The sequence below is a fragment of the Mytilus galloprovincialis genome, chromosome 11, assembly GCF_965363235.1.
Source record: "Mytilus galloprovincialis chromosome 11, xbMytGall1.hap1.1, whole genome shotgun sequence".
Taxonomy (NCBI): domain Eukaryota; kingdom Metazoa; phylum Mollusca; class Bivalvia; order Mytilida; family Mytilidae; genus Mytilus; species Mytilus galloprovincialis.
This window is the reverse complement of record NC_134848.1, coordinates 39384197-39411418: the sequence shown is the minus strand read 5'-3', so window position 1 is coordinate 39411418 and position 27222 is coordinate 39384197. Positions and strand designations below refer to the sequence as shown.

The 27222-nt window shown below is 32.2% G+C and overlaps 3 long non-coding RNA genes across 3 annotated transcripts; all 3 read left to right on the top strand.

The window, feature by feature from the left end:
- The first annotated feature begins 387 nt into the window (after positions 1-387).
- On the top strand, positions 388-11906 carry LOC143052153 (uncharacterized). Its single transcript, XR_012971011.1, has 2 exons — positions 388-1631; positions 11590-11906. It is a non-coding gene; the product is annotated as an uncharacterized LOC143052153 (long non-coding RNA).
- On the top strand, positions 6637-8445 carry LOC143052154 (uncharacterized). The gene is made up of 2 exons (XR_012971012.1): positions 6637-6802; positions 8204-8445. It is a non-coding gene; the product is annotated as an uncharacterized LOC143052154 (long non-coding RNA).
- Positions 11907-16579: 4673 nt separating the features above from the next.
- On the top strand, positions 16580-24022 carry LOC143052152 (uncharacterized). Its single transcript, XR_012971010.1, has 3 exons — positions 16580-16641; positions 23491-23562; positions 23610-24022. It is a non-coding gene; the product is annotated as an uncharacterized LOC143052152 (long non-coding RNA).
- The last annotated feature ends 3200 nt before the right edge of the window (positions 24023-27222 follow it).

The following is a 27222-nucleotide window of genomic DNA, read 5'->3' as shown; positions in this document are numbered from 1 at the left end:
TAGTCCGCATGCTGTATATATGTTACTGTTATAAATTATAAGAACTACGTATACTGATTTTATGAGTGCCCCGTGTGTAAGGGTTAGGGAGCAAATAAGGGTGCAAAGTTGAAGTACGCTATAGAAGCGAAGCTCCTGCTAGAGGAGGAAGATAAAGACTAGGTAACAGGTAGGTAGCTTAATATAGTAAAACTTGAAAAAATCATTACCCTTCATTAACTTTTAAAACTATTTGCATTGACAATTATGTCAACATTTGTACTGAAATAATTTACATCAAACAATTTTCATTTCGTTAGTACATGTTAGATTTGCTGATTAATTCATGCTATCCGCAAACATAAACAATTTGTTGACAATTGTTTGAAATATATGAGAGAAAGATCTTGAATTTTTTTTTTGAAAAATTATTAGAATTTTATCATGCAAAGGAAATATGTCGTGGCGGCAGAATGAAGCCATTTTAATATCAACTCACTTTAACATTTTGTTTTCATATCAATTATTTGATCAGTATTAATATTTATTGAATACATTTTTATTACAAAGTTGCTTCATATATAATAGTTAACAAATAAACAAACAGAAATCTTTTTTAAAATCAGTGTTTTCTTGTTCAAACATAATCATCACATTTGAGTTGCATTCTCTAAACATAGAACTTACGGAACAACACTCGGTGATGTCACAAGTCTGGTCTTCTCATGAGTCATGTAATAGCTTATACAGAAAATAGTGTATGTTATGATGGTATGAAACTGTGCGGACTCCCGGATTGTTTTGCGTATCCGCACTGTTTGGTTTTTTATTAGTCGATATGTATTGATTTTTTATTTCCGCCAAATGTGTTTCTAAAGTTTCACTACAGAAATTCATTTTATTTCCTTTATAATGGTGCTGATACCACAGAGTAAGTTTTTATTACTTGTATTATGAACTTTGCTGATCACCGGATAAGTGATCTTTCTGTAATTTTTGTATTTTTTGTGTGAAGTGGTGAATTGTGTGCATTTTGACCGGTATTTGTTTACATCCTTGTAACTCCCGTTAACTGCTTATTTTGAGTATTCATGTATAAGTTAAGATAATTAAACTATCTGGTCTAACTTTGCCCATTAAATTTTTGATTTTAAATCTGCATTACTCAGTTTGTTTGAAGAAACTATTTCTATGGAACGCCATTTGTGTCATTTAATGAACGTACAGTTTTTTTACATTTTTTACTTCACATTGATTAAAATAGATTTATATCATAAATGTTTGTGTGTATGAAGATATCTTTTGTTTGTAAGGTTTTATAAATGTTTATCTACATGTAGGTAACTGTTGGATCATTCACATGCAGTTTTCTATGGTTTACAAGTTATGGCTATCAGTTAGTGACATAATTGTAATTTTTAGGTAACACTTTGCCATTGTTTTGCAAACATGGTAATTTGTTTTATTTTGTATCTTTTCAGTTTTGTACCCTCCCCGGAGGTTCTGTGTATGAATAAAGACATAATTTACGATATTGGATTTGTCTTTCTTAAGACTGCACAGATACTAAACCCCTCACGGGAAGGATTGTGCCTGATATTCATATGACGAAGACATAATCTTTCAATCAGTTTAATTGAAGTCTGGAGCTGGTATGTCAGTTATCTGATAGTACTCTGATGTTATGTATTTTTGTTTATTTTCTTTGGTTACATCTTCTGACATCAGACTCGGACTTCTCTTGAACTGAATATTCATGTGCGTATTTTTATGCGTTTACTTTTCCGCATAGGCTAGAGGTAAAAAAGGGGGGGGGGGGGCTGAGATATCATAAACATGTTTAACCCCGCCGCAATTTTGCGCCTCACCAAGTCAGGGGCCTCTGGCTTTTGTTCGTCTTGTATTATTTTTAATTTTAGTTTCTTGTGTACAATTTAGAGTTTAGTATGGCGTTCATTATCACTGAACTAGTATATATATATTTGTTTAGGGGCCAGCTGAAGGACGCCTCTGGGTGCGGGAGTTTCTCGCTGCATTGAAGACCTGTTGGTGACCTTCTGCTGTTGTCTACTCTATTATGGTCGGGTTGTTGTCTCTTTGACACATTCCCCAGTTCCATTCTCAATTTTATTAAAACATTTCCCTCCACCAGCGTTAAAATCTATATTTGAATTGATACTTAGGTGTACATGTGTATTTTAAATAATACATCAAGCATTTTTCGTTGAGAGTGTTGTTTAAATGTGTGAGAAATCAATTAAACGATACGACAATGCAGGTTTGTTTTGCTGATAATTTCATGCTAACCGACGTTAGTACCTATAATCTTTACTTCAAGACCATCGCGTATTTTATATTTGTAAAGTTGATATTCAATTAATATTGAATTCTATATTACAAAAATATGATATTCAAGATTTCAGCTTAACAAAACGGGAGTGAACATACCTGTGATTTTACGTAATCTTCACATTTGTGTTGCGTTCTCAAGCATTTATCACTTTGCTTGGACTTGTTATAATGTGTGAGAAATCAATAAAACGCATGTCGTTGCTCATTTGTTTGGGTGATTATTTGATGCTCACCATCGTTAGTACCTATAATCTTTACTTCAAAACCATCTTGTATTTTAAATTTGTAAAGTTGATGTCATTATTCCTCTATACTACAAAAATATGTTAAACGGACAAAAAGTCACAAATAATTTGTTGACATTTGTTTGAATATTTAAGAGAAATATCTTGAAATATTTACTTTCAAATACATATATTCATACTTAAGTTTAAGAAATGTGTCATTATACTCGAAAAATCAAGATTTATTTATTTCTTATAATGCAACAGATATATTTCTTGGCAACATGATCCCATTTAAGTGCCAAACCACTTTGACATTTTGTTTTTTTTTAACATTTATTTGATAATCTTTGAAATATTTTTGATAAATTTTGTTTACAAAGTTGGTTTGTATACAATAGTTACAGAAAAATAAAAAAAATAAAAATTGAAAAAAAAGCGTTTTTATGCTAAGAAAATAATCCAGAAAACATGAATTGCGACTTTTTGTCTGTGACTTTCTCTCCTACATTTTTGAGGATAAATAATGCACCACCTGCCTTCCCATTACAAAATTTAATATTACCTCCACAAAGAGCACAACTTCAACCTCCACGGGCAGTGCAATTACCAACCCTAAGACGTAGTGGGAGAAGAACAACAACCCCAAACCGACTTAATTTGTGATATGTTTTTAATTGTGTATTGTTAAGAATTAATGACTTTTTTTTTGTTTTTTTTATTTTAGGAATTATCAATTTTTAGATTAAAGTTTTACCTTTCTGTCATAATATCCTCCAATAATATTGCTAACTCAATGGCCCACTCTTCTATCCTCTTTAATGTTTTATGGATAGGCTCCATAAAGTTACTGTGCTTATAGATAAGCAAATCATTTTGCATAGTACTGTTAGCATGTAGTCAGGCATGGAATGTTCCCATGGTCTCTATAATAATTTCTGCACTATATATTAGCGGTACACAATATATAAAAGTTTTAAGAATGTCTTTTTTTAGCTGGGCAATCCTCACACTTTTGACAAGGAAACATAATATGGTTGATACTTGCTGCTTTAAAAAATAAATTCATTTTAAAATTGAAAATCTTGATGATAAGGCAAATGAAAGTTCTGAAATTGACAGAATTTTAAATATTTTTTTTTTAGATCGCGTAGAACTGATTATCATCTCCGTAATGAGTTAAGAATTTGGGGTTTAAAGACTAGTTGAACTAATTATGAGGATAAATAATGCAACACCTTACTTCCCTTTACAAAATTTAATACTACCGCCACAAAGAGCACAACTTCAACCTCCACAGGCAGTGCAATTACCAACCCTAAGACGTAATGGGAGAAGAACAACAACCCCAAACCGACTTAATTTGTGACATGTTTTTAATTGTGTATTGTTAAGAATTATTGACTTTTTTTTTTGGTTTTTAGCTCACCTGGCCCATAGGGCCATGTGAGCTTATGCCATCACTTGGCGTCCGTCGTCGTCGTCTGTCGTCGTAAACTATTTAAAGAATCTTCTCCTCTGAAACTACTAGGCCAAATACTTCCAAACTTTAACTGAATGTTCCTTAGGGTATCTAGTTTATAAATTGTATCCGAAGTTTTGATCTATCAACAAACATGGTCGCCATTGCTAAAAATAGAACATAGGGGTCAAATGCAGTTTTTGGCTTATATCTTAAAAACGAAAGCATTTAGAGCAAATCTGACATGGGGTAAAAATGTTCATTAGGTCAAGATCTATCAGCCGTGATATTGTCAGATGAATCAAACAACCCATTGTTGGGTTGCTGCCACTTAATTGGTAATGTTAAGGAAATTTTGCAGTTTTTGGTCATTATCTTGAATATTATTATAGATAAAGATAAACTGTAAACAGCAAAAATGATCAGCAAAGTAAGATCTACAAATAAGTTAATATGACCAAAATTGTCAATTGACCCCTTAAGGGGTAATTGTCCTTTAATGACAATTTTTCACAATTTGTTCATCATATTTGCTAACTTTAAAAAATCTTCTCCTCTAAAACTACTCAACCAAATTCAACCAAACTTCAACTGAATGATCAGTATGGTGTATAAAATAAAGTTTGTGTTTTATTTTCTATTTCGTTAAAAACATGGCCGTCATGGCTAAATATAGAACACGGGGTAAAATGCAGCTTTTGGCTTATATCTCAAAAACTCCAGCATTTACAGCAAATAAGACAGAAGGTAAAGTATTTATTAGGTCAAGGTCTACCTGTCCTGAAATTTTCAGCCGAATTGGGTAACTGGTTTTTCAGGTATAATGCCCCTGAATTGATGAATTTAAAGAAATTTTGCAGTTTTTGGTTATTATCTTGAATATTATTATAGATACAGATAAACTGTTAATAGCAAAAATGTTAAGCAAAGTAAGATCTACAAATAAGTCAATTTGACCAAAATTGTCAATTGACCCCTTAAGGAGTTATTGCCCTTTAAAGACTTTTTTCACAATTAGTTCATCATGTTGACTTACTTTAAAAAATCTTCTCCTTTGAAACTGCTGTATCAATTTCAGCCAAACTTAGGCTAAATGAGTTTCAGAGTATCTAGTATAAATTTTATATTTTATTTCCTTGTATATCAAGAAACATAGCTCCTATGGCTAAAATAGAACATAGGAGAAAATGATTTTTTTTTGCTTTTGAAGAAAATAGAACGATTCAAAGAACATTTAAATAAATTGAAAAGCCAAAATAATCATTGATGAGAGATTTAACCAAAAAAATTAAGGTGGGCGATTCAGGCTCTTGAGAGCCTCTTGTTTATTTTAGGAATTATCAATTTACAGATTAAAATTTTACCTTTCTGTCATAATATCCTCCATTAATGTTGCTAACTTAATGGCCCACTCTTCTTCTATCCTCTTTAATGGTTTATGGATAGGCTCCATAAAGTTACTGTGCTTATAGATAAGCAAATCCTTTTGCATAGTACTGTTAGCATGTAGTCAGGCATGGAATGTTCCCATGGTCTCTATAATAATTTCTGCACTATATATTAGCGGTACACAATATATAAAAGTTTTAAGAATATCCTCTTTAGCTGGGCAATCCTTACACTTTTGACAAGGAAACATAATATGGTTGATACTTGCTGCTTTAAAAAATAAATCCATTTTAAAATTGAAAATCTTGATGATAAGGCAAATGAAAGTTCTGAAAATGACAGAATTTTAAATATTTTTTTTAGATCGCGTAGAACTGATTATCATCTCCGTAATGAGTTAAGAATTTGGGGTTTAAAGTCTAGTTGAACTAATTATGAGGATAAATAATGCACCACCTTACTTCCCTTTACAAAATTTAATACTACCGCCACAAAGAGCACAACTTCAACCTCCACAGGCAGTGCAATTACCAACCCTAAGACGTAATGGGAGAAGAACAACAACCCCAAACCGACTTAATTTGTGATATGTTTTTAATTGTGTATTGTTAAGAATTAATGACTTTTTTTTTTGGTTTTTTATTTTAGGAATTATCAATTTTTAGATTAAAGTTTTACCTTTCTGTTATAATATCCTCCAATAATATTGCTAACTCAATGGCCCACTCTTCTTCTATCCTCTTTAATGTTTTATGGATAGGCTCCATAAAGTAACAGTGCTTATAGATAAGCAAATCATTTTGCATAGTACTGTTAGCATGGATTAAGGTATGGAATGTTCCCATTGTTTCTATAATGATTTCTGCACTATATATTAGCGGTACACAATATATAAAAGTTTTAAGAATGTCTTTTTCAGCTGGGCAATCCTCACACATTTCACAAGGAAACATAATATGGTTGATACTTGCTGCTTTAAAAAATAAATCCATTTTAAAATTGAAAATCTTGATGATAAGGCAAATGAAAGTTCTGAAAATGACAGAATTTTAAATATTTTTTTTTAGATCGCGTAGAACTGATTATCATCTCCGCAATGAGTTAAGAATTTGGGCTTTACAGACTAGTTAAACTAATTATGAGGATAAATAATGCAACACCTTACTTCCCTTTACAAAATTTAATACTACCGCCACAAAAATATTTTTTTAAGATCGTGTAGAACTGATCAGTCCGGAATGCGGTTCGATAAAATTGCTCCCCTTGTTTATTTCGCTCTCCTGTCAAATCATGTAATTTCGCTACCTCCAATGATAGACGCTACAACGATGGGTGTCGTCAAGAAAGGTACGATTAAAGGAATCAGCTAGGAGTTAGACGATCACCATTGGTATAGGTGAGTTGATTAATGGTTGTTGCTTTGGGATAAATGCATGTTTTGGATTTATTCATTATCAGGAATAGCTGGAAAGGAAAGAAACGTGTTGCTACGTGAACCCGGAAAGGCCGGGACGAATTTTAAAGAAAAATATAGAGACGATCGTTCTGAGTGTGCCACCTACACATTCAAACGTGAACACAAGCACAGTATTCCCTATCTATGTTATGTGTTTTCATAATTATGTGATATAGGGCAAAAAAAGGTAGCAGTTTTTTGTGTCTTGTTGTTAGGCATTTCCAGGGGAGATAATGTTATTGTTCACGGTGTGTTTGATATGTTTGTTACATTGCAACATTATATAATACACACTCATAAAGTGGATTAAAATAGCCTCCCACACTCAATTAACTGAATTTTAATTATTCTATTTACCGTAGTGCTATTATGTAAGGCGTCGGAGGTTCATATCACTTATATTCAACGTTTTTATATCCGATTTTATTTTTACTATTGATGTTGAACGGTTCAAAGTTAAAAAAAAAAATCCGATAAAACCGTTGAATGTAAATGATATGAACCTCAGAAGTCTTATATATTGTCCTTTAATATAAAACCGGAGGTTCATATCATTTGCAATCAAAAAATTTTATCGAATTTTTGTTTACTATCAATGTTGAACGGTTCAACGGTTCAACATTGGCAGTTAAAAAAAATCCGATAAAAATTAACGTTTCAACATTGATAGTAAAAAAAAAATCGGTAAACATGTTGAATGTAAATGATATGAAACTCTAAAGCCTTACATTATAGGACTATCGTTTATTAGTTCTTTATCCTAACTAAATGGTTTTTTTTGTGGTGAATATTACAAAAAAAAAGAGGGGGGGGGGGGGGGTCTTTTAAAAACACCAAAATACCTTAACAATCCTACAATAACTGTTTACAGAATGAGAGAGATATTTCGTATTCTAAAACTAATCTTTCTCACATGTTTGTTAGATATGTTGAAAATACAGAAACATGTTTAGTGCGTATATCCATCCGCTCTTTTTCAATTCATTAGTTCAAGATACAGCTCTGAAGCATATGCAATAACCTAACATTGATAATTTAGCTAACAATAACTTCAGTACATTTTTCTAACAAGTGAAGACCAATGAAAACATTTGATATGATTTGAAAACATGGCCAATTAAGTAGGATCTTGTGGTTTCGTAGACATAAATGATAATTCAACATTTTTGATTTATATTTTCTTTATTTCATATTCTAGTATATTTAATAACATGTTTATATTTTGTGATGTATAAATCCAGTGGCAGATCTGGGAAAGAGCTCTTAGTTCCGATCCGTTTTTACGGGAAACATGTGGTTGCAACCCCCTCTTTAATTGCCTGTTCGATTTTTTGTTTGCAGTGTCAAAGAGGGAGATAGACAGCAGTTTTATCAAGAAGTTATGTGAAAGTTCTGCTATACAGCTGACAGTCAGGAATTATTCTGAAGTACACATTTCGACCAGAGGCATGGAACAGAGAGGAGAGGTTTTATAGTACCAGATGCTTATCTGAGATTCCAATTTGAACTAAAGAAAGCAATATATGAAGATATGTAGGAGAAATAATCTATATGAATAAAGTTATGCCACAAAAGGAACTTATTTGTTTTTATATTCAGAATTTGACAATCGTATCCATAACAGAAGAGATGTGAACGCATCCTTAGTCTTGTAATACTGATGGTAATAATTTATATAATTGAGATGATATAGCAGTGCCATTGGTTTCCCCTTTCTCCTGCTTCAAAGAACTTGATCATCTGAACTTTTTTTTTTAAATTGGAGCCCTGTACGAGAACAGTTAAAAGAGCATATGCTTAATTCTCGTTATCTTTTAGAATCATCATTTTTTTTTTAAAATAAAACAGGTTGTACATTCTACATAAAATATGCCAGTCAACCGTAAATGTTAACACCCAAAAAAGGTCTTTAATATATTCATTTTTCAACTTACAAAATATGTCAAAGGTTTAAGCAACCCACACATTACCATGTGACTTAAGTTTTTGATTTGTCAATATCAAGCAAACTCGATATTTTCCATAACATCATAATAGTTCCGTTTAAAACAACAAAGGACTAACTCTTGTACAAAACTGTAACAGATTATAAAAGACTGTCTAGTAAGTACAATTTTAACCCAAGCCTCTGCTCTTTTAAGCACCGTCTTAGCAACGGCTTGGTTGATTGTAAGTGTTCGGTGCAGACTGAAGACTTGAGACTATACCTTGGAGGTAAGTATGTATAAGAACAATGTTTTCAAGAATATAGACGGATTCGGGGGAGCGGGGCCTTCGTCGGAAAAAATGTTTGATTTAACATAGGGAATCACTGTAGCATGACTGGAGCGAGCTCCCCTTAGTTCAGTCAGCCCCCCCCCCCTAATGTAAAATTCTGGAACCGCCACTAATTGTTTGAACAGTGCGATGGAAGTCTTCAAATGTATATTATAAATAAAAGATAACGAAAGTCTTTGTGCTGGTTATTCACATACGGGAACGATATTTTAACTTCAAACTGTGAAAAAGAGTGAGGGGTAAGATTCATTAAAAAAATGTCTGATCCAAAATTCGTTCGAAAAAATATTGTTGTCCGGCAAAATTTAAACCCCAAAAAATATTTTTGAATTATGATCTTCTAAAACCTTAGTGTTAAGTTCTGAAAGAAAAAAAATATTTGATTGATGGAGGCCGACAATTATTGTCCGCGATCAGACAAGAAAACCATACCCCCTTTGAAGTTAAATTATTAACTTACTTCTTGTTGATGGATTGTTTCCTGGCTTGCTTTGATAGAGTATTGTTGCATGTTTCACACTCGAGTAATATATATATACGCATGTGTAGTACATGAAATATGAAGACACCGGTGTACTACTATAGTACTTGGCTTGTAATAGTGAGCATGTATGAGAAAAATAGAGTGAGCCACCGTATATGGTAAAAATTTATATAAGGGAACTTTGATATTCTTGGATCTATTTCTGAGTTGTGAAGAACTAACATACAACTAACAGTAGGACGGTTATTCAAGTAAAGTACTATAATACTATCGAGTCTTTATGTGATAAACTATAATAAAATTGAGTCTAATGTAAAACCGTTAAATAAGTTAAGACTCTTAATGTCTTGCAAATTTTCGACTGTAGGTAAACCATTAAGAACAGACAAAGATATAAATAGTAAATTCAACTCGTATGAATCGTATGGATAATATTGGCGAACAAAAAAGTATCGCATTATGTCGTCGGACAATTGTAAGATGCTATAAGATAGACTAAAAATGTATCTAAAATTTAGTACAAAAGAAATCATGAAATAACTCCGTGCAATCCCAATTTAAGATGCAAACACATCAAAAGAAAAACACAATCACACCATATCTCCACATGACACAAAACAAAAACCAACTGCAATGATCAACAAATAAGACACAAAGAGTCACAAGAAATAAAAAAAAATCCATTCGCTGGCAACTACCGACTTATTATACTGTATAATCGAACACAAACATAGCCAAAATATGACACCAAAGAAAAAAGACGCAAACTAAATTACAAGAAATTGCAAGATCAATAAATGATGTATAAAAAATAATTCCGAACGACAATTGGTTAACACAAACAAAAAGGAATACAACGGTATAAATCTATGCTACCCCAAAAACTCAACTTCACATTTGGTCAACCCATCCGGGTTACTGTATAACTAAAGGTGTAACAAAATGTGTAACAAAACTTTTTAAAATAATACAGAAATTATGACTGTCGGTGTAATTGTAATTGTTTAAGAAAAAACATGCCAAACATGCAAATATTATGTTAAAAAACATAGTTTGAATCACTTAAAAGTCATGTGATGTTACATATAGAGGACAGGTGTGTTCGATGCGTAAATTAATTAACAAAACCCCGTCATATAACATCCAACTTTGAAATTGCGTCCAAATGTCAAATTTAGGTGTGCCACTTTGGGAATGGTCTTAAACGATCGACAATTCATTTCTCAATTTTTGTAATTTTTCTCAGATTTTTTCTATGTCGGGCAAAAAAAAGTAGCAGTTTATAAGGAGACCCCCTAAATGACGTAACAGCTTGACTTATGGTCGTTTTAAAAACGATTGTTTGCAAGTTGCATTGTTAACAATTATACAATATGACAATTAAACAACGTGAATGCAAAAATCTGTAATGACTTTACGGAAAGTAACTTTTGTGACATCTTGACAACCGAATAAAAAGTTCATTTCACTTTTCTACCTTCTAAACACAAGAGGTCGAATTCTTTTGTTCTATTTAAACCGCATATCGGACTGTGATTATCATTTCCGTAATGAGTTTAGTATTTGGGGTTTACAGACTAGTTGAACTCGTTCTATTTTACTCCACCCGTATTTACTTATACTCGTTCGAATTTCTCTAGGTTTAACAAGTATTTCATTTAAATGAAATGTGTTAGTTATTATATATTATTCTAGATTAAAGACATAGTTTATTACATAATCAAATTGTTCAGTGATAAATATGCTGATTTGAAATTAATTATTGCTTCCTTTCTTTAAACATTTTTTTTTCGCGTTTATCAATTGTTAATCGCTACTTTGTAAGTTCCACTAATCTATAGAGATCATGCAGTTGTTTCCTAGCCCTGATTTATGTAAATTATATATACCTTTCGTATTTTTAAGATGAGAGATCACTTTAACTACCGTAATTATTCTAATAGTCAAATAAATTATATACTTTCAGGCGTTCACATCAAAGAATTTGTAGGTTTACGTCCCAAAATGTACAGTTTAAAATATGATACGACTGAAAAATGTGAAGATGGACGGATAAATAAATATCAGGTGGAGAAAAAAGTGGCTAAAGGGATTGCTAGATGTGAAATTAAAAATACACTCAGACATGAAAATTATAAAAAGTGCTTGTTTAATGAAAAAGTAAAAACACAAAAATACTAAACTGTCACTTTAAATTCGATGAATTTGATTAGGGGTAGAAACCATCAGCTTTTCATAGACACAATTGTGACAAAGGGACTTTGCAGTTTCGATGATAAACGTTACTGGAAAAATCCAATAGAGAGTTATGCGTTTGGACATTATAAAATTGGAGAAATGTGATTTGTTTGCCTTAAATTATGTAAATATATATGATGTTTGTTTCCAATAAAAAATAAATCATTTGTGTTGTATTTATCTAGAAAATATATATAGTCTGGATGATACTTTTCAGAGTCAAATATAAGACTTTATGCCAATCGTGCATTTCGAATATATATACAAGACTCATCAGTGACACTTGAATCAAAATAATAGCAAAATCAAACTAGGTAAAAAGTTAAGGAGCATTGAGAATATTTAGGCATTGAAATTTATTTCAATTCATTTGATGAAAGAGGATTAAATCATCCAGAACATTTTCCGGCATTGAAGTGTTAGCCTCCTCAGCGTATGGCGCGGTTGCCTGAAAGCATTCAGGCTAGGGTGTATAAAAGCTGCTGATTGTTTATAAGCAACTGCTTGAGGATGAAGTGGTGCTGGTGGAAAAGGGTAGGCAAATGTACTTGTAGGCTGATAAGTTGTCACCCTACTGGATTCTTCTGCTGCTGAATCCTATGTGAAGACTCATAATTAAAAAAAACACAATAAAAGCGAAAGGTTCTTTACAGATTAAAAAGGGTCGTAAAGTTTCAATTAAACGGAGAAAAGTTCAGAAGTTAAACAAATTAATAACTTACATCGGCTTCTGTTCCTGCCGGGAAGACACTGCTCAGGGAATCAAGATATCTTCGGATTGATAAAATGAAATCTAGTTCATCAAGTCCTAGACATATCCCATATCCCATTAAAACGGGCCTTCCCGAACTTATTATCGTATAGATCTAAATAGTAAAACTGTTCATGTTTCCTAAAAACTAAGGATTTATTCCGGCCAAATTACACTCGGAATTCTGTTTCCCCACTTTTGTTTACGGTCTGCTGGAAAACTACGTTGCTTGCCATTTTAATGATGACGATGAAGAAAATTATAAGTTTTCGACTTTTAAAGTACTGATTCCCGCCGAAATCGGACGGTCACCTCCCTTTCCCCCCTTTTAGCTTATGTCTGCGCATGTTTCTTTCATTTAGGCCGTGGAGGGGGGGAGTCAAACCCCACTATCAAACAAAACACAAATACAACCCTCACATAAATAAAACAACACGGGATTTAAAATAGAGCTTTTCATTGGAAGTCTCCAAAAGACAGTAACTTTCCACCTTTTGAGTGATTCTAACAAAAATTAATAAAAAAAATCGTAATTATTTTATTAAAACTCGTTTGTATTGCATTGAAAATATAAATTGACAGTGATAGGTCACTCCTCGCTTAAATATTCAAGATTGCACTCTCTACATAGAACTCTTTGCAAAATAATTTTCAGACTCTGCTGAAACTCGTCTAAAACATTATTCAACAGTCCAATTTGTTGATTAATACAGTTATGAAAGTGATTTTTTTTCAATTCGTCTAGAGCGAATAAGTGTATCTGCTCGTTTTCATTTCATTAAGTTGGTAATGGCACGGATCAACATGTTGGTTTAAAAAATTTCCACACATATAGATAATGTTCACCATTTGAGGGAGAACTACTTCATTTTCTAAAATCCTTGCCGTGGCAAAAATTTTACCTCTTATTTCATGAATGATGGATTTAAACTTCCGAACATTTCTGTTATAAAACTTGGTAATTCTTTTAGCTTCATCTGGTAGTGAATCTGGACAGTAGCTACATGAAGTTATCACACATTTTTGTATGTCTAAATGGGTTCTAAACATATCTATGTTCGTTTTCACTTGATCTGTTACATCAATAGTTAGTTCAATACTTGTGGAAAGGTCTGATATTACATCCATATTTTAAATAGTTACTTAATAATTTATATCTTGAAAGTCAATTAAAGATTTTAAAAAATTAGCTTTTATTTCGAGCTCTGTTTTTTTCCCTCCGTTTAAATACAGTTTTCTAATTCGCTTTTATAGCGGAATATTACATGTTGAGTTAAAGGGGTGGCAGAGTTGATCTTAAGTTTTGTAAATAAACATGTTTAAATACAATTTTCTCGTATTTAATCCAAAGTAGAATAATAGAAAAAAACGAAAAAATAAACTGAAGAAGACTTAAAGAGTTATCCTCCCATTGTTTCATTCTCAGAAGCATCGTTCGTCCATTTCCGCTACTTTATATAATTAGCAAATGTAATTTATTTTTTATTTTAACATTGCAGAGAGAAACTTGCTATACTTTCATTATATTAGAATATTAGTAAAATATAAAAATAATATGTAATAAATAAGTTAACAACGTAAAAGTTATATAATATTCTGAAAAAATGGCCTCCTTCACGTCCCTTGTTGTGCTGTTCTGTGTTATGATAATGAGTGTTATTTATGTAGATGCAACAGTGAACATGTTGAATGGCAAAACATGTGCTGTTAGGGAAGACCCTATTACTTATATTCCAAATGAATATGAATGCAAATTCCAAGCTACCGGACTATATATTTTTGAGGAAAGGAGCCCAAGTACAGTGAAGAAATTATCAATGGACCGCCTAACAGACTTATCCGTTTTGAACATCCATCAGGGGACAGGTCTGGAGATGATTTATTTAGCAGAAGGGTCTTGTGAACAAATAAAGGCTCCTGTGGATGTGGAGATATGGGTAGCCGGTAAACCTTGTGTTAGTATTTTATTAGAAATAAGACTATATCAATATGACACCCAAATATTACATCATAATATAGACACCCCTAAAAAATCCTCCCCTTACAGATCAAAGTTGTTGAAATAAACCTGAAATATCTAACAGGTCCTGTATTCTAAAGATGTTGTGAAATAAACCTGAAATGTCCTATTATATGTTGATAATGAATCAAAATAATTTTTTTTAAAATAATTTTTGATGTATTGTATACAAGTGTATAATTTCTTGTCTTTCTGCTAAATTAGGTGGAAGCTACCTCAACGCACCAAAGATTGTAGTCCACCCTCTTCCCTCTCCAGCTGGCAGTTCAGGGACAATCCCAAATTTAAACAATTTTGTACCAGTGGTGAAGATTACAACTGATGATCATGAGGAGATCACTAAACCTATGCATGTGGATCAGACAACTGTTGATGAGATCAGCAAACCATCCAGTGAGAAAACTACCATGAAGACTTCTATTAGCTCTCAACAGTACGGTAGCACTAGTACGCAACATAATGTCAGCTCAGAGCCCACAGGAATAGATAGTGAAAATGTACGTATATATATGTGTATATATCCTAGGATCACTTGTTTTATTTTAGATGGGTTGTTGTCTCTAACTTTTTTCCCTTTTAATGAGGATGTATAATGGAAGGGAAAATGTTTAACCTTTAGATAATTTATAATGTAGATTCTTAATAATTGTACCTTGCTTTATGTTTTGATAAATATATTCTGTGCATTGATTATATTTCTTCTTTATTTTCATTTCAGGATGTTGATACTACTCCCTGAATTATCTCGACAAAAACTGTTATAGCAGGTACAACTTACACTCTCCGACTAGTTTTTTTTTAAAAACATTTCAACAGTTATTGCGATTACAATTACATTTATGACTTCGATAATAGTTTAACTAAGTGTTTGTTTACTTTATAAACTTCGCAATTGCTTTAGGAATAAGACAAATTTTGAAGGCTTATACACTTTATTAAAAACAAAGACACCCCAAGGGTGACTGGGGTGTAGAAATATGGTCACTTGGTCTTCTCCCGACCGGCAGTAAAACGCTTGCCGAAGTGGGGCGTCCGTTTGGCTGTGCGGGATGTATCAAGTTCGCAGTTACGTCCGGTCAGAAGGTGGACGTTAAATCCGATGCCTCGTGTAAAGAGAGTGCCACGCTCTTTGCACGTTGACAACCCTTGCAACAACTCTAGAAGGGGTCCGTAGGTGGCCTGTTGCAAGGCAAAATTTCTGTCCCTATCCAATATTCCCTCATTTTCCAGTGGCAGTCCAAATTTCCCCGACTATCATCCCAGATGGCCTCCATTGTATCAACCTACCTATTGTATTTATTGTGAACTTGTTCTCGTCCTGAATATGCATGAAATATTTGCCACTGGACGTTAAGCAACCAACAATCAATCAATCAATTAAAAACAAAGATAGTTCAAAAGGTATACAGGATATAGAAATGAAAGAAATAGAAAACAATTGATTTTTTTTCCAGTTTTAATTGGATTTATTGGATATTTCTTTAGAAGATGGTGTTTAAGTTGTTGTAGAATGCGTGGTGGTATTGATATTGAGGGAGGGGCGAAGCTATGCCAATGAGGAGAACATTTTATGGGTTTCATGATTAACGTTCATAATAGTTTTTTTTTATTTGCTTTGCAGTTGTGGTAACATTTATCATTATCATCATTCTAATTTGGAGAAAAAAAAGGACCTCTATTAATTTTGATGCTGGCTCGGAAGAAATTATTTTTGAACAAACAAGAAAAAAATCTATGGAAAAAATGACTGAAATATAAATATCTGAACAATAACAAGCTATGTTTTTGTAGGAAATATTGAGGTGGTATTAGCATCAGTAATGACAATTTTATATGGAATTTACCAGATCATCATTTTTATTCATCAATTGTATAATCGTCCACTCAATGAAGCCTTACCACCACCTCACGGTCATCTTATACCACAACTGAAGCTGCATATATACCATTTATACTTGAAAGAGTGTTTCTCCTTGAGGGAATAAACTAGGCGGATGTAATTAAAATTTGTTTTAAGGGAGTTATGTGCCCTTGATGTGCCAAGTCCAGGTTTTCAGAGCTCTGAGTAAAAAATTGAATTTCCATTAATTTACTCATCTTGTGGCAGATATTTGTGGTTTATAATAGTGGTAATGACTTTGTCTCTAGAATCCATAGATCTATTTGCTGGAACCTTATAACTTGAGAAGATATATTGTGTTTTTGTGAGTAACCCGTGAGTTGTTTACATGTTTTCATAATGGCGGTAGACGCTCATAAAGCTCAAATCAAACGACACTTATCTATTCACTTCGGTATTAGTTTCACCAAGGGTATTACACATACTGATGTATTAAATGAACTAAAAACTCTGGTAGACCAAAACGAAATACAAACCATACAAATTACGGAGAAAGAATGTATAGTTACAGTACACGATCAGAACACAAAACATACATTACTCACTCGAGGGATAAACTTGAAAAACCGTTACATCAGAATGGTAGACGTAGAACAGCAAGTTACTAATGTGACTATAAAAGATGCTCCGTGTGAAATGAGTGACGTAACAATATGTGGCCATCTTTCAAAATTTGGTGATGTGGTGCAGGGGTCCCTCCGCAGAGGTCTAATTAAAGATACAAATATCGAGACCGGCACACGCTATGTGCAATTAACAAACTGTATCCCAATTATTCCAACCGCAACCAAATTCGGGAGATTTAGTGTCAGGATGTTCGCAGACAATAACAGGACAGAGTGTCCGTACTGTACGAGAACAGATCATCCTTCTTATCGATGTACAAACAAACCCTCCCGTCAAAATCAAGCGGCACGCAAATGCTATAGATGTAATAGTACCACACACACAATAAAAGATTGTCCCCACTCCGAAAAACTATGTTATCGGTGCGGGAAAGAAGGTCATATACAAAGGGATTGTCAGACTGATGACCAAGAAATGTATGGCGACTATGTACATGACATTCAGGAAGGCAGAGACGCCAATAAAAACGACTCGTTTACCGAGGATAACAACTCAGGAGAATTAATTGTTGAATTAAACAAAACAACTGAAACTGTGTTTGAACAAACAAACGCTACCCTCCCAACCTCTGAAACAGTAATATTTGGTGCATCAAATTGCAGTCGCATTAGAATTGAGGACCCAAGTATTAATAATATAGCGGTATCAGGCACCACCCTTGATCAAATCGATAAACTTGTTTGTCAATCTGACAATATAGTAAATTCTGACTATGTTGCTAATGTGATTTTATCATTAGGGACAAATGACATCAGTAAGCACAGAAGTGACACCGAGCAAATAACAGCAAACCTTACGACATGCATAGATACACTAAAAACCAAATACCCAAATGCACGCATTGGTATATGTAGCATTCTACCCAGACGAGGTAAGGGCAGCTCTATACAAGCATTAAATACAGCAGCGAGGTCTGTCAATAGCTTTACACAAAAACTTTGTGTAAAAAGTCAAGTGCTAAAATATATTGATCTATGGGACGAATTTGCTCCAAACAAAACACCGTTCCGTGCACTGTTTGACTTGAATGACCCAAGTGGGGTTCATATCAGCAAATCCGGTATAGAATTGATGGAAAATATTTGTGAGGACTTTATAAATTCAAAGTGTGAAGGTGAATATGAAACCCCGAGTAAAAAACGTAATCGAAGTTCAAGTTCCACTCCAGGCTCAAGCGAGAAGCAAGTTACCAAGATGCCAAAATCATGTTAACTACCTATTCACAATATATATAGTACATGATTTTTTTTTATTGTAGCCAAAAATCTAAATTGCTATAATGCATCTGTATAATTCACGTTTGTCAACAATTTTCAAATCAATGCTATTTTTAAACAGTTTGTAAAATTCCTATGTTTATCTTTAATTACATGGACACACGTGGGCTATGTCATGTACTACGACCCTATAATGTAAAATTGATTAATATTTCAATGAATTGTTGTAACTTGTGTATGTTCACTAACGTTACTTACACGATGAAACTGCAAATGTGTTGTCAAAAACATGAAAAAGTAAAGTATACAACATGTTTACTTTCAGTTTTGATCGAAGAAAACAAAATTTCCATGATTATTTTTAGTAACCCATGTGGGTTTCGGCCTAGTTCACAAGTTGGAAAAATGAATAAAGTGGTTTACTTAATTATAGTTGAAATAACGGTTACGGGTGTATGCTCACCCCAGTCAACTGTGACGGTGTCATATCTAAGAAAAGAATATTACGATTGTAAATTTGTTGAGACTTTCTATTCATATATTTGTGTATAAATATTTTTTTTTTATATATATATTATATAGCACGTAAAATGAATGAACAAAAGAAAGCATTATTTCACTATATAACTTTGTATTATGTCTATATCTATTGTTAGTTTAAATGTCAATGGTATGGTAGACAATAAAATGCCGTTTTTTATTGGTGTAAAAAGAAAAACATTGATGTAATATGCTTACAAGAAACACATAGCTCTAGCGATGTCGAAACGAAATGGAAAAATGAATGGAAGGGGGAGAGTTTTTGGAATCATGGATCAAGTAATTCAAAAGGGGTAGCTATTCTTTTTTCTGAAAAATTTAAATTTGAAATTACTGAAACCGGACGGGATAGTATTGGTAGAACAATTTCGGTGCATGTTAAAACCCCAGGTAATAACGGGATTTTTATTTACAATATTTATGCTCCTAATCTGGCGGGTGACAGAAAATCATTTTTTGAAAAAGACATACTTATTGATAACAATAATAGAAATATCGTTCTTGGAGATTTTAATTGTGCTCTTATTAAAAATTTAGATCGAAAACCAGTGCCTTTACGAGACGACATAGGATCACATGAATTAAAAACTTTTGTTGAACATAATGAGTTAATAGACGTGTGGAGAAAGCGATACCCTAAAGAAAAACAATATACTTTTTGCCGGGGTAATTCAAGGTCACGAATTGATTATATATTTATAAGTAGTGAGCTTCAATATAAATCACAACAGGTAAAATTAGTTTATTTTCCGTTCAGTGACCATGACGGTGTGTTCATGAAATTAAAAACGAATGAACCAGAACGCGGTCCCGGAACGTGGAAAATGAACTCATCAGTTATTCAATCGGACTTATTTAGAAATACGTTCGAAAGCTTTTGGGGGAACTGGAAATTAAAAAAAAATCATTTCGAAAATAATCTAGAATGGTGGGAGGAAACTAAGATAAAGATAAAAAGTATAACTATAGAAGTTGCAAAGCAATTAAACATAACAGAAAAACAAATAAGGGAGTGGGAAAAAAGGTTAGATAATATTACGGGAACCCATCCTATCAATAATGAAAACGAATTAAATAATTTGAAAGTAAAAATTAAAGATTATTATGCCCAAAAAGCCGAGGCAGTCAGAATTAGGTCTAAGGTTAACTGGTACGAGAAAGGCGAAAAATCAACAGGGTACTTCTTTAAACTCGAAAAAAAGAGGGGTGCTGAAAAATTATGGACTAGAATAAAAGGTTCAGACGGAAGGTATAAGGACGATATAGAATCTATTTTAGAAGAACAAGTGTCTTTTTACAAACAATTATTTACATCCGAGGGTTGGGATAGGGATGCTGCAGAAAATCTATTACAAAATATAGATCATAAACTAAGTGAGGAAAATAAAAAAATATGTGAAATGGAAATATCTTTAGATGAAATAAGTAAGGCCGTTAAAATTTTGAAACTTGATAAATCTCCTGGGGAAGACGGAATTGTGAATGAATTTTACAAAACGTATTGGTATTTGATAAGTGACGACTTCGGGGCGGTTATTAAGGAAATTTTTGACAACAATTTGCTCTGTGAATCTCAATACAGAGGTATGATAACGCTTATGTTTAAGTCTGGGGAGATGTTTAAGTCTGGGGAGAGAGAAGACATAAAAAATTGGCGTCCTATAACGCTCTTGAACACGGACTATAAAATTATTTCCAAAGTACTCGCGGAAAGGTTAAAAAATGTATTACCGCAAATAATTGATTTCGATCAAAAAGGGTTTGTCAAAGGGCGCAACATTTTTCAAGGCAATAGATTATTGCAAGATGTTATAGATTTTTGTGAATTAGAAGATGAGGAGGGTGCGATATTATTTTTAGATCAACAAAAAGCATTTGATAGGGCGGAATGGGAATGGATCGATTTTTGCTTATTAAAATTTGGGTTTGGGGAAAAATTCAGGAGTTGGGTAAAAATGCTTTTCATTAACGCTAAAACGTGCATTCATACGAATGGGTTTACTTCTAGATTCGTAGGCATAACCCGTTCAATTCGTCAAGGATGCCCAATAGCCCCGATGTTATATATCCTGCAAGCAGAACCACTTGCAGCATCAATTAGAAACAATCCTAATATAAAAGGAATAAAACTTCCTACTAGAACTGGGGACTTTATTGAAACAAAGCTAAATATGTTTGCTGACGATACTCAACTCTTTAATAAAAGCGAGGAGTCTATCGAAGAAACATTTAAAACTTTAAAACTGTACGAAAATGCTTCGGGGGCTAAAATGAATATGGATAAGACTGTTGGCATGTATTTAGGCAAGTGGCGAAATAAAAAACCAAAATTTAACAAAATTAAATGGTCTAAGCGTCCTGTGAAAGCATTGGGGGTACTACATGGATACGGGGTGGACTTAGATCAAATTTGGTTAGAAAAAATAAATAAAATAAAAAGCTGTATGGAAGTTTGGAAATCAAGAGATCTCACATTTACGGGAAAAGTCTCAATTATTAAATCCTTTGTACTGTCCGTCATTGGATACGAAATTGAAATGAGAGGTATCCCGGATATATACGAAAAACAAATAAATAATGTTATATGGTCCTTTATATGGGATGGGAAAACAAACCAAGTCGCTAGAACAGTGTGCTGTTTACCGAAAGAAAAAGGGGGGATAGGAATGATAAACTTAAGGGACTTTATTAAATCAAAACAAGTGAAAAGTATGTACAGTATTGTCAACTCAAAAACACAAAAATGGAATGCAATAGGAAAATACTGGTTAACGTCACTAGACGAAAAATATGATACAGACTTTTTTATATGTTCTTGTTCGGACACTACATGTTTTAAGCAAATACAAATGTCCAAATATTATAAAGAACTTTTAATTTCCTGGACTGACTTACAGAAAATACAAAAATCGGTCACGAAAGAGGACCTTTTAGAAGAAAATATTTTCGGCAATTGTAAATTGAAGTTCAAGGGACATGCATTATATTATGCAAATTTTGCCTCCAGTGGAATAAAAAAAATTAAAGATATATGGGACTTGAACAATAAATCCTTTAAAACATCCCTTGATATTTTTAACAGTCTTAAAGATAAAAGGAATTGGATTGCACAATATAGCCGCATTAAATCTTCGTTAACACCTCAACAAATTGACGTTTTAAAAACAGACTCTAGTATACATAGTCATTCTGATGGACCTATAAAAATAATAAATTCTTGTCAATTTATAAAAAATGGAGTTGTCGTTGATGCCAAAAAATTATGCCTTAAAGATATTAGATACTTTTATGAGAATAAAACAGCTCCAAATAGTCAGTTGAAGTGGAATTTACATTTTGGGAATGAACTACCATGGGATTACATTTGGGAAACTTTGAATAAGAATTTAGCTAACAGGAAAATTAAACAATTTCAATGGAAGTTACTACATAATATAATTTACACTGAAGAAAAGTTACAAAAAATGAATCGCTCAAACGGGAAGTGTCACTTTTGCAATGAAAAAGAATCACTGTTTCATCTTTTTATTTATTGTAAACTGGTGGAAGACGTTTGGCGGGAAATTTTTGAGAAAATAAGGGAATTTTGTTCAAAATTAAATATCCAAAAATTACAAAAATCGGAAACAAGTATAATTTTTGGGGTCATTAATGCAGATGCATCTTATACCCAAATTTTAGATACGGTGCTTTTAATCACGAAATGGGTTATCTGGAAAACTAGAAATATCGCAAAATATCAAAAGAAAGGGATAAGTAAATTGGTGATTTTAAATATGATAAAACATGAAATGCAATTTATGCTCAAATATTTTAAACCGAATACGAAAATCGAAGCCTTTTCTACTATGTGTGACATTTTTTGTATATAAATATATATTTTGCATGGTCAGGTCAGTTCAATGACCTCTTTGATACTGATTGAATAATAATATGTACACTGCTCGCAACTCCCTACATGTAATTTCTGTTGTGTATATATTCATGTATATCATCTAATTGTAATAAGACATGTTGTATCAACAGGTTCATATTATAAACAAATATTTACTCACCATATCTTTGATATTAATCCTTATTGGGAATCAAAATCATTAATCCATTTTTTTATGAATGAACTACACATCCCTTTAACAAATCGCACGTGGTAAATGATCACTCGACCAGAAATTTAATGTAATCGAAATTAACATAACAAAAGACTTGATGTACGATAATATTGAAACTGCTTAATAAATACAGGTAGCCTTTGTGAGAAATAAATGAAGATAAAAAACAAAATTTATTCAAATAATTATATATGGTGAGATGTATAGATATATAGATCGATATTGATTGCAGGTCCATGTACATTTGTACAAGGATAGATAATATTTGTAAAGGTTGATGTTAATAATTTATAGTGGGAGTTTTTTTCTCATTTGCTTTTCCCCGACAAATGAGACTGTAAAAATTGGGGCCCCCTTAGTTGCTTCCCTGGGCAACTGAGGGTTGATGTAACAGGTGATTGTTAATAAAATATGTTTAATATTAAAAAAAAAAAAAAAAAAAAAAAAAAAAAAAATTGTTTTAAGAAAAAGAATTAAAGCTTATTCTTATTTCATAAGGAGGAGGCGAAAGTGTAACAAAAATTGAGATTTCAATATGTTTGATGATAAATAGATGTTAAGATTAAAATCTTCTCCCCCTTCAGCTTTCTTATTTTAAGGTGTACCATAAAACAAAGTGTTTATAAGGGATAATCCAACCCGAGGTAAAGATAAGTGTTGGCAAAACAACTTTTATATTATGACTCGTCACTTTATTATTTTAAAACATTATATTAGATGGTTTAATTTTATTAAAGTACACATTCCTACTAAAATATTTTGATAGGTCTTTAAATTTGGAAAAAAGTTAATACATCCATTTCTTCAAATCAAATCCTAGTGTTATTTTATTAAATTGGTAAACTAATTGTGTTGTGTGTAGTGCTATATGTATTTATTTTTTATTTTTTACATAGTTTAGAGATGAAGATTAATATACTTTTTGGATGCGTTTCAATAATTAGGTGATTGAAATCTAATATACATGTATACTACTGTATTGTTTGCTTCTGTGATGAAAGTATTTTATTCATGTGGATGAGAAATGAAGGTTAATATATTGTCTCAATGCTTTTATTAAAAAGGAGATGTAAAATATATATTGAAATCTACTATGCAATGTATGTTACCCTTTCTTTTTTTATGTGATTGTTTTGTGATACCACTATTTAAAATAATCATTTGATTGTGATATTTTTACACATGCTACCTGATTATTTTATTGTCTCATGGAGATATTTGATCAACACATTCCAATTATCATTTATCTTACTTAAACTTTGATATTTTGACAACAACGATAAATGTAATGTTTTAATACCCTTCTAATGTTTTATTTTCAAAGTTAATTTTAATCATGTCAACCTCATTTTCACTATGCAACTGTTTCATAAAAATTTTGACAACCTATTGAATTAAAAACTTTTTATTGTTGAAGTGCAATATATATTTTATTTAAAATCTGAAACAAAACTGGTGCTTGTTTTATATATATGTATATAAGTAGATCATAATGTTTCATGCCTTTTATTTTTCATTTACAAATTGAATTCAAATCATGCCAACCTCATTTTCTTTCTCTTAATATCATTTCATAATGTTGAAAACTCAGGGATTCAAAATTAGAACTATTTATTTTTAAAGTGCAATATATATTTTATTTAAAAACTAAAACAAATATGATGCTTGTTTTATATATAATGTATGATATGTTAATAAAATTTATTGAACAGTTAAATAATTGTCATCATTTATGTTACTAGTAGAATCAAGGTAATTCAGTTGGAAGCTAGAGTTATCTTTCTTGTCGTATGAAAATAGCTAGCTACTAGAATACACTAATGTTTCAGAATTTCCTTTTCCATGTCTACAGTGAATATGTTTGAAAATAACCAGGTTTGCTTATCTCAAGCAAAGATTTAAATAACCATCATAAAAAAGCTACCACTATTAACCACTCTGAAAGATGCGCTCATCCCAAGCGCTGGTATATATAACCACCCTTAAACAAATAAAACCACTCTTAACCACTCTAACACCTGCGCTTATCCTTATTACTACACTACTAAAAAATATTCAACAAATAACTTAAATGAGCTTCAGTTTATTGCTAACGGATGTACTATTTAAACATGTATCGCCCAACGCTTGGCACTTCGGTGTTGCGGCAAATTAAAATATTAGAAACTTCATTTCTATCATTCACAGGTTAGTTGAATTATTTTATTCAAGTTTTAAGCAGTAAACTGAGTACTTATATTATTATTTATTCAAAAGCAAAGTTAATTCAAATCATTAAATTACTTGGTTTAAATGTTTATGCAAAGTTGTGTCAATATCAGATAAACAATTTATGCAATATTTAATTAAATAAACTAGAACAAAAATTTTCTTTCTATTACCAAGTTTAAATGGACACCTTATTTACATGATTTAAGATGTTAACCTCATAAGGTCAACCGCTTATTTATGTACATATTGTAACGGATTTCGGCCTCGTTGTTCAACAGTTTGAGTCCCCTCCCCCTTTTCACTTTTTATCAGATTAAATCTCTGTTTAACCGTATTGGATACTTATAAATTTTTAAATATGTTTCTTTTTATTAGAATAAGTTATCTTGGATATTTATTATGAACAGTAACTTGAGCAAAGATAAAAATAACGTCAAGTCCTCCCTGAAACTGAGTCGCCTTTCTATTTATTTTTGTACAGTGTAAATACAGAATTTCCTTATGCTGGACCTACCTTTATATATTTGTTGATGATTGTATTATGTTGTTTTAATCTCTATATATATTTATATTGAGTGAATTAGTTAACCTGGTCAAGTTTCTAGAGACTCAGAGTCTCTCTTTTTCCTTGTAATGTCCGCCATGTTTACTTGAGTCGCTTTACCGTAAACCGTCAAAGTGCACTGTCGTGAACGGCAATATTACGTTGAAATAGAGTCTTTCGAGTCGCTTTTGACGTCAATATGAAGTCTTTCAAGTCTTTTTTTGTTGTATATATACTGCACTACCATTGAACGCGTTAGTCGTGATCGGACTACCGTGGCAAAAGGTTGCTTACAATCACAAGCCTAATAATAAATCCTTTCTGCACTGTAACTTACAATTTGAGTCTTGCACTTTAAAAGGTTAGGAAATATTTTGTCAGAGTTTTACTTTATGTAAAACATAGCTTTATAAATTTATATTATAAGGGACTCTAGAGATTAGAGATCATTAGACGTACAAAAAGTTATATACTGAAAAGTACAGAAAAGTCAGAAAATATAAAATATTCCATATTTTATACAGAGACTCACCGACGCAGTCTCGAGTCTTAAGGTCGCTTTTAATAAGACGTCAATAGAGTTTTTCTTCAGAGAAAGTAACAGTTAAAGTTATTCTTGTATTATTTACTCGATATACCAACAGTATAGAAACTGTAATTATTAACGATTCTTTACATATATATTACGAATTCGAATATTCACAAAAAGTACAGTAAAACCCGGAGTCGCAACTTATACATTTGAGAAGTCGGCATCACTTATATAATTATAGAGATTTCTATAATTACTTGTTAATAAGATTGTTTATTTAATACATGTGTATATAGAACTTGACCAGAGTACTCACTAGCTTGCATACTATTTAAGTGTTATTTATTGTGTTGATCTAATGTAAAAAGATATACAATATTGAAATTGTTTGAATGACATATATATATAACTGATCATAGTAACACTTCATTAAATCATTAACTTGAAACGAATTATTTATTTCTGTCTTCTGAAACAACGCATCTTTAAATATACCTATTGGATTACAGGGTTGAGTTAACCCAAGGGAGCAGTCATTTGAAACAGTATTTATTGTGGAGAATTAGTTTGTCTGGCTAATTGTCTAGTTTTGTCAGTGGGTCAGAGTTTCACTTCAGGGTAACGAAAACGCTATAGCAACACCGAGCGAAAACGTTACATTTGGTGGCCAATGTGCGGAGTCCCAAATTCTAAGGGGCTCTCTGAACTAAGCTGCTAAAGTGAAATTCATATAAATATTTAAATAAATATATTTAATTCCGTTTTATAAATAAATATGTCAAAAACAAATGTCAGACAACCCAGTTTTGTTGTTATAGAAGAAGATGAAAATAGTGCAAGTCCGTTTGGGGTTCGATCACGGCTCCCCGCAATGTCCGTGAACCTGGACTCAGATATGAACAGGAGTCTT